Source organism: Heloderma suspectum, chromosome 7 (assembly GCF_057233095.1).
Source record: "Heloderma suspectum isolate Gila_16-S chromosome 7, 16-S_ref, whole genome shotgun sequence".
NCBI lineage: Eukaryota > Metazoa > Chordata > Lepidosauria > Squamata > Helodermatidae > Heloderma > Heloderma suspectum.
This window is the reverse complement of record NC_139464.1, coordinates 37,338,193-37,346,860: the sequence shown is the minus strand read 5'-3', so window position 1 is coordinate 37,346,860 and position 8,668 is coordinate 37,338,193.

Here is an 8,668-nt window from a genome sequence, read left to right as displayed (position 1 = left end):
GGGGCCGCGAAGCCGCTCTGCGCGTCAGTCAGAACTCTAAAAGGGCTACCCAAGGGGCCGAACCCAGTCCCCCAAATGGACGCGAATTACCTGGCACATGGGAAATCCATGCCTGAGCCCCAACATGTATCTTTTTAGTTTTAAAATCAGCTGTGTGGGCTTCCCGACGGATAGCTCCAAGCGCCTGCCGTCAAAAGGCATTGTGCAGCTGTTCTGTCCTTCTCTTAATGTTTTGTGCGTGTGTGTGTACGTGTGGTACCAAAAAAGACGGAAGAAGGCATGGGAATACATGGAAACATTGCAAGTGGAAGACAATCCCACCCCGGGTAAAATGCCATGAATAAAGGCAGGGCAACTGCACAATATAAGGCTGGTCTGAGTGTGCTTGGATTGGAGCTCTCTCTCTCACATTATTTCCTGATTTAAGTCACCCATCTAGAAGCTGTCAAGGGCTCCTTGGAGGGCTCTCAGTCTAATCCAGTAGCCAAGTCCAGACACAGACAAAGGGACTCTTTTCAAAGCTTTATTCTTCTTTTACAACTTAACAGCTGTACAGGTAGCAACTAGATCTGAGCAGCAGCATCCCTATGCCCTAAGTTAGAACAGTTGGTCCCTGTTTGAAGGGAAATTACTGGCAGACCCCTGAATATAAGGACTAGGGAGAATCCCTTTCCCTTGGATCCTCTGGGCGCAACCGTTCTTTGAGTGCGAACCATTTGGCGCCGCTCTCTGCGTCTGCGCCGCGCATCCCCCCCAGTCTGCTATCTGTGCTGAGTCGCTCCCTGGACTGCTTTCTAAACTAGGAATGTGGGTGGGAGGAATCTCCGTCCGCTGTTGGTCCTGGGGAAAAAGGAGCGTGCTCCTCTCCCGAAGGAGCGACTGCTCTTCCTCAGCATCAGAACGACTCTGGGATTCTATGGGCTCAGTGCCCACCCTGACAGAAGCTGGTATTTGTCACAGAGGTAAAGAATGACAGGTGCCTGTTCCAGAGGGGGTGGCTACAACTAATAGCTTTGGGGATGGGGCAATTTAGATTGGGGAAATGGCAGGTAGAAGGTTAGACTTCCATTCCTCAGCACTGCAGCCCTGATCCAATCTCCCCCTCCACCACTTTCCAGGGACTGCTTTTAAATCTTGAAAAAAATCTGTTGGGAGACCTGATCATGGATTTCCCATGTCATGTTTAATGTAACCCTATGTGTATTGGCTTTTCTTCCTAGAAAGCAGGTTTGCAAGTTCACTGCATAGCCTTACTTAGTACTAAGTTCCATTGAACTCAATAGGGCTTCCTTCCGCTTTGACATGGGTAGGATAAGGCTGTAAGTCGTTTCATTCTCAGAATTCTGGGACAGTTCACACAACTAGAATGGCAGGTTCTGAACGTGGGTTAATGGATCTATGTGACACTGAGTTAGGGGTGCCATCTTTTTTCCTGGTAGAGTGGCTCTGCATCTTTAATGCACCTCCATGATTAATGTTGTTTGTAAATCCACTTGAATAAAGTAAGAAAGGTATGCATAAAACTATAAAGTTTTACTGGATTGTTGGATCCCACAGAAACAAACATGTTCTGCTTGGATACAAAGAAAGGGATTGGAGTGGTGGCAGCTCCATGGAATTTAATTCTAGCATGACATCTGGTGAGTCTATTCCAGTAGTCTTCATTTTTTTCAGGCCAGGACCCAGTTTTTAACCCCAATGTGCAACAAAGGACCCACTTTTAATTGGTTACTATATATATAAACAATTACTATATATGTAACAATTAGTGAACGGGGGAGCAAACAGGAGTTGGCCAGGGGAGCTGCAGTGGCAGAAGAGACAAAGGAAAAGCGGTAAGTGGGCTGGAGGAAGCCCAGAGAGCTGTCCATTTCCTGCTGAGTGGCTGTGAGCTCACCAGGTGCTCCTGAGAGCTCCAAATAATTGGGGAGGCAGGCTGAAGCTTCATTCTGTTTCCCGCCTCCCAGCTGAGCAGAGCAGAGGAAGCTGCTCCAGCTGGTCTTGAGACTAAAGAAGCAAGCAAGCTCTCAGAGAGTGAGCGATCAGAGGGAGCAAACAGGAGTTGGCCAGGGGGAGGCCCCTAAAATTTTTTAAAATTTATTTGTCTTGTTATACACACTTCCATACCAGTGGGACTCTGTTTTTAACTTGCAGTGAGTAGAGGACCAGGCACAGGCTACTCTAGAACAACCAGGAAGCTAGACACAAAAAGGGAAAAGAGGCTATGGAAGGAAAAGACTCTCCAGTGGTGGTGACCTGCAAGGTGTGTGCCATGTTTGTTTTCTTGCCTGAGAACAACATGGCCTACATGTGCAACAAGTGCAAGTTGATCATGCTGCTGGAAGAAAAAGAGGACTGGAGTGGCGAGTGTTGACCCTCCAGGGAATAAGAGAACATGAAGAGTTCTTGGACAGAACGGTGGAACTTCAGCAGCAAAGCAAAGAACAGAAGCTAGAAGAGCAACAGCAAGCAGAGGCAGAAGAGGAAACTGCTGAAGTGAGAAAAAATGAAGTAGAGGATACTCCTTGGAGAAGGGTGACAGGAGCAGAAGAACTAGAAGACACTCTACACCAGTGGAAGCAGTGGAACTAGGAAACCATTTCCAGGTACTTGAGGATGAGAATGGAGGACAGTCTGCAGAGGAAGAATTACAGGGGAACCTGCATGAGAGCGAGCAAAAGGCTGAAGGTTAGCCAAGCAGAGGCAATGAAACCAGGGCCTACAGCTACAAGAAGAGAGAGTAGTAGTAGTGGGAGATTCCTTGCTGCATGGGATCGAAACCCAAGTATGTCATGAAGACCCGTGGACTCCCCAGGTATGCTGTCTCCTGGGAGAATGGATTAGAAATGTGACTGAAGGGTTGCCTGCACTCATAAGGCCCACTGACAGGTATCCCTTTCTTCTCATCCATGTGAGAACAAATGATACCGCCAAGCAGAGTTACGAAGAAATCACATCAGACTTTGAAGCTTTGGGAAGGAAACTCAAGAATTTTGGGGCCCAGATAGTTTTCTCATCCATTCTTCCAGTAGTCAGAAGAAGGATAGAAAGGGAAAGAAAAATACTCCGGGTGAATGACTGGCTATGAAGGTGGTGCCAACCAGAGAGATTTGGATTCTGGGACCACGGGCTATACTTCCTGGAACATGGACTATTGGCAAGGGACGGGTTGCACCTCACAAAGGCTGGGAAGAATGTGTTTGGCCACAGCATGAAGAACTTCAGGAGGGCTTTAAACTGAATCTTGCGGGGAAGGGAGACGTAAAGTTGGGGGTAACAGTGGACGAAGGCTCATGCATCGCAACAGAGAGAACAGCTCTAATAGCGCCCAATAATAGTCTTCACAAACATGTAGGAAGAAAGCCAGACCATGGTCTTCAATGTCTATATACTAATGCCCAGAGTATGGGAAAGAAACAGAACAAACTTAAACTCTTAATACAGGAGGGAAATTATGACTTGATAGGTATAACTGAGACTTGGTGGGATGACTGTCATAACTGGAATACAGCAATTGAAGGATATAACTTGTTCAGAAAACAGGAGGAACAGAATGGGAGGTGGGTTGCACTATATGTTAAAAAATACTTATATCTGCACAGAAATACGGAGGATGAGCTTGGTAGCCCCATCAAGAGCATTCTGGTTTAAAATAAATGCAGCAAAGAATTAAAGGAACATGCTGGTCGGAGTCTACTATTGGCCACCCAATCAAGGAGAAGACGAGGATGAAACTTTTGAAAAGCAAATAGCCAATGTTTCAAGGAAGCATGATATAGTAGTAATGGGGGACTTCAATTACCCCGATATTTGTTGGGAGACAAATTCTGCAAAACATGGCCCCTCCAGGAAATTCCTGACTTGTGTGGCGGATAACTTCCTCCTACAGAAAGTAGAGGAAGGAACTAGAGGATCGGCTATCCTTGACTTGATCCTAACCAACAGAAATGACTGGGTGGGTAAAGTAGCAGTTACAGGAACTCTGGGGAAAAGCAACCATATTATACCTGAGTTCATGGTTCTAAAGGAAGCAAAAGCCGAGTGTAGCCAAACACGTACCCTGGATTTTAGGAAAGCTGATTTTAATAAACTCAGAACAATGATAAGTAAGGTCCCATGGCAAGCAACTCTAACGAGGAGTCCAAGATGGGTGGGAGTTTTTAAAAAAGGAAATTCTCAAGGCACAATTACAAATAATTCCAACAAGAAAAAAAGGTGGAAGACAACAGAAGACGCCAATGTGTCTTCACAAAAAGCTCAGAGATGACCTGAAAACAAAAAAGGACACATATAGGAAGTGGAAAGAAGGCCAAGCAACAAAGGAAGAGTATAGGCAGGTCGCACAGAATTGCAGGGATGGCGTCAGGAAAGCTAAAGCTGAGAACAAGCTGAGGTTAGCGAGGGATGCTAAAAGCAACAAAAAGGCTTTCTTCAGATACGTGCATAGTAAAAGGGAAAAAATGGTGGTTCAGCTTTTAAAGAAGGATGGCAAAATGATAGCAGATGACAAAGAAAAGGCAGAAGTGCTCAATTCCTACTTTGGCTCAGTCTTTTCCCGAAAGAGGGTTTATAACCCCCTTGGCAAAGGCGAAGTACAGGCTGAAGGGGCAGGATTGCAGCTTGAAATCAATAGGCATATGGTCAAAGAACACCTAATTACTTTGAATGAGTTCAAATCTCCAGGGCCAGATGAACTGCACCCTAGAGTAAGAAAGGAACTGGCAGAAGAACTCTCAGAACCACTGTCTATTATCTCTGAGAAATCCGGGAGGACGGGTGAAGTGCCAGATGACTGGAGGAGGAATGTGGTCCTTATCTTCAAAAAGGGTAAAAAGGAGGAACCTGGGAACTACAGACCAGTCAGTCTGACATCAATCCCTGGGAAAATTCTGGAGCAGATTATAACGCAATCCATCTGGAAGCACCTTGAAAACAATGCAGTGATTACTCGAAGCCAACATGGATTTGTCAGGAACAAATCCTGCCAGACGAATCTGATCTCATTTTTTGATCAGGTCACCTCTCTTGTGGACTGGAAATGCTGTGGACATAATATACCTCGACTTCAGCAAAGCTTTCGAAAAAGTGCCCCATGATATCCTGATGAGCAAACTAGCTCAAAGTGGGCTAGATGAAATAACGATCAGGTGGATCCACAATTGGCTACAGAATTGGACTCCAAGAGTGCTGATCAATGGTATCTTCTCAAACTGGGGAGAGGTAATGAGCGGGGTACCGCAGGTCTCAGTCCTGGGCCCAGTGGTCTTCAACATTTTTATTGATGACTTGGACGAGGAGGTGCAGGGAATGCTGATCGAATTTGCAGATGACACAAAATTGGGCAGGATAGCTAATACTTTGGAAGACAGAAAGAAAATTCAAAGTGATCTTGATAAGACTGGAGCGGTGGGCAGAAAATAACAGAATGAAATTTAATAGGGATAAATGCCAAGTTCTGCACCTAGGAAAAAGAAACCAAAGGCACAGTTACAAGATGGGAGATACGTGGCTCAACAACACTACAAGCGAGAAGGATCTTGGAATTGTCGATCACAAGCTGAATCTGAGCCAACAATGTGATGTGGCTGCAAAAAAGGCAAATGCTATTTGGGGCTGCTTTAATAGAAGTATAGCTTCCAAATCCGGGGAAGTACTAGTTCCCCTCTACTCAGCACTGGTTAGGCCTCATCTGGAGTATTGTTTCCAGTTCTGGGCACCACATTTTAAGAAGGATGGAGACAAGCTGGAGAGGGTTCAGAGGAGAGCAACAAAGATGATCAGGGGACTGGAAACAAAGCCCTATGAAGAGAGATCGAAAGAACTGGGCATGTTTAGCCTTGAGAAGAGAAGACTGAGGGGAGAGATGATAGCACTCTTCAAGTCCTTGAAAGGTTGTCACAGAGAGGAAGGCCAGGACCTCTTCTCGATCATCCCAGAATGCAGGACACGGAATAATGGGCTCAAGTTACAGGAAGCCAGATTCCGGCTGAACATCAGGAAAAACTTCCTGACTGTTAGAGCAATATGACAATGGAACCACTTACCTAGGGAGGTGGTGGGCTCTCCCAAACTGGAGGCATTCAAGATGCGGCTGGACAGCCATCTGTCCATGCTCTGACTTGGATTCCTGCACTTAGCAGGGGATTGGACTCGATGGCCTTGTAGGCCCCTTCCAACCCTACCATTCTATGATTCTATGTGTCTTTCTGCTTCTCTCTCTTCCTTTCTCCTTATCTCAGCCCATACCCTTCCACCTTGCTCCCTTACCTTCTTTCCTCTTTTAAAAAAGTGTTAAACAAATAAATGGAAATGGTGGTTTTGTCTGTAGCATGACCCATTTTAGACTAGTCCACAACCCACTTTTGGGTCCTGACCCATCAACTGAAGACCGAGTCAGTGGTCAGAATCAATATAAAGCAGTTGTTATGAACAACTTATGAGAGCCAGTGTGGTGTAGTGGCAAGAGTGTTGGACTAGGAGCTGGGAGATCCGGGTTCTAGTCCCCACTCGGCCATGGAAACTCACTGGGTGACTTTGGGCCAGTCACACACTCTCAGCCCAACCCACCTCACAGGGTTGTTGTTGTGAGGATAAAATGGAGAGGAAGAGGATAATGTAAGCCGCCTTGGGTTCCTTGCAAGAGGAAAAAAGGCAGGATATAAATGCAATAAATAAATAAATAAACAAATCTGGAAAACTTACTGAGCAACTGTATTTGTGGCCCCAATGAAAAGAATAGGTTTTGTCTTTCTCTCTCTAACCGCCTTGTGACATTGTAAGGACAATTAGTGGATGAGTGTAGAGTTTCACCTGTGACTTGTGACAAGTTTATTATCCATAAAAACATATTTTAATGTCAACAACTAATTAAAGGTCATATTCCAATATTGTTCACAACAGTAATATACAATTTGCACAAAACATGGCTGATCTGACAAGAATGTTTTGCAGGCTAACAATATATATAGATAGATGTATGTAGATATCTTTCTTATTAAATAATTTATTATGCCAGAAGTCATGCAAAGAATTTCAGAGCAGTAAACACAATAGGAACATCACTTGTTGACATTACCAAAACCATTCAAATACAGAAACATTAGGCTACAGATATATACATACACTGTATTGTTGTTATTGTGGTCCCTTCTGTGTTATATTGAAGCATTGCTCCCACCCCACCCTCCCCTACTGGGTCCTTATTAAAGATAAGTCCAAAAATAGGATCTGGAGTATTTTCTACCAATACAGACCACCTATATAAACTCTTGAGATTTCTACCTTAGATCTCGGTAAATTAGGCACTTAACCATTGGCTGGGAGTGGGGGCAGGAGTTAGCAACACAAGTATCCATCTCCAAAGCCTATATTAATTCTGATCCATAGTCCTCAGATCGTTTGAAGTCAGAGGTTGTCATGCCAGATACATCCTCTTTTTGCCTGATCCTATGCATGGTGTACTTGGGTTCTAACACCCTTTAAAACAGTGGTTTTCAAACTGTGTTTCAGGGAATTCCAGTGTTTGTAGTACCTATAGTGATGGACAAGGATTCAGGAAAAAGCTTGTCTACTATAGCTGATCTTCTCAGTGAGAAATCCCCAATTAGAACAGTTATAGTGGGCTACGTTTACCTGAAAGCTTGCCCATCACTATAGACTTTCCCCCTGCAGTCTGGACTTGCAGGGGGGTGTTGACTATATTTGGGGTCTCAGTTGATGTCGAGTGAGTCACCTCAGTATAAACGAGTGTATTCCCTAGACATGTGATATCCTATAATCCTCTGCTATCTCCAATGGCAGATGATCAAGAGTTCTTTAGCAGACACACTGATGTGAAAAGGCTTTTCTAATGGTAGAAAAGTTGAAAACCACAGCATTAGAATCACAACCTCAAGGATATGGATCCCCTTAACACAATAGTGCACAGCACCAGCGCCAAACTAATCCAGTATGAACATAGGATGACTTGTATGTATCTTCAGGTTTTTTACATGTACATATTCATACATACAAACAAGCTTTTATTTTTTTAAAAATCAAGATGCATAATGTTTTACTACTTTAATTACCCTGGTATGTTTCAAAGGATGTTTTGTTCTTTGCCTTATTTTATTGCAAAGTCATTACAGGCATGATCCACAGAGCAGGTAAACAAGAGTGCTGGATCTAGAAGCAGGCAGAGCTAATGTAGCTAGAATTCAGCTATAGAAGCTTAACCTGTTTGTGCTGCGAGACCATTTACAGAATACAAATGCAGCCATCTATTGACCTATTTACCAGTGCAATCCTTGTTACGCAGCAAAACTCAAATATTTTTTTCCTACATACTAGATTGGATTGACTGGGCTGCAGCCACCTCTAAAGGCACTCACCTGACTTGCAAATGTATGTCAACTTGGATGAATTGGCACAAAACTGTATTTTGCAGGTACAAATTGATTCCCTTAAAACTAATTGTGTGTGCGTTTAGAAAAGCAAAACCAAACCAAACAAACACAACCAAACAGATTATCAAATGTCATTTTCGTGCTCTCTTGTATAGGTGAGGTATCAAAGAAACCGATGTGTTTCCCTTCACATATTAATCTAAATATCACTTGGCAGGTGGATCAGATAAACAGATCTGCAATGTCCTAATATTGTACTAATATACCCTAATATTACAAGA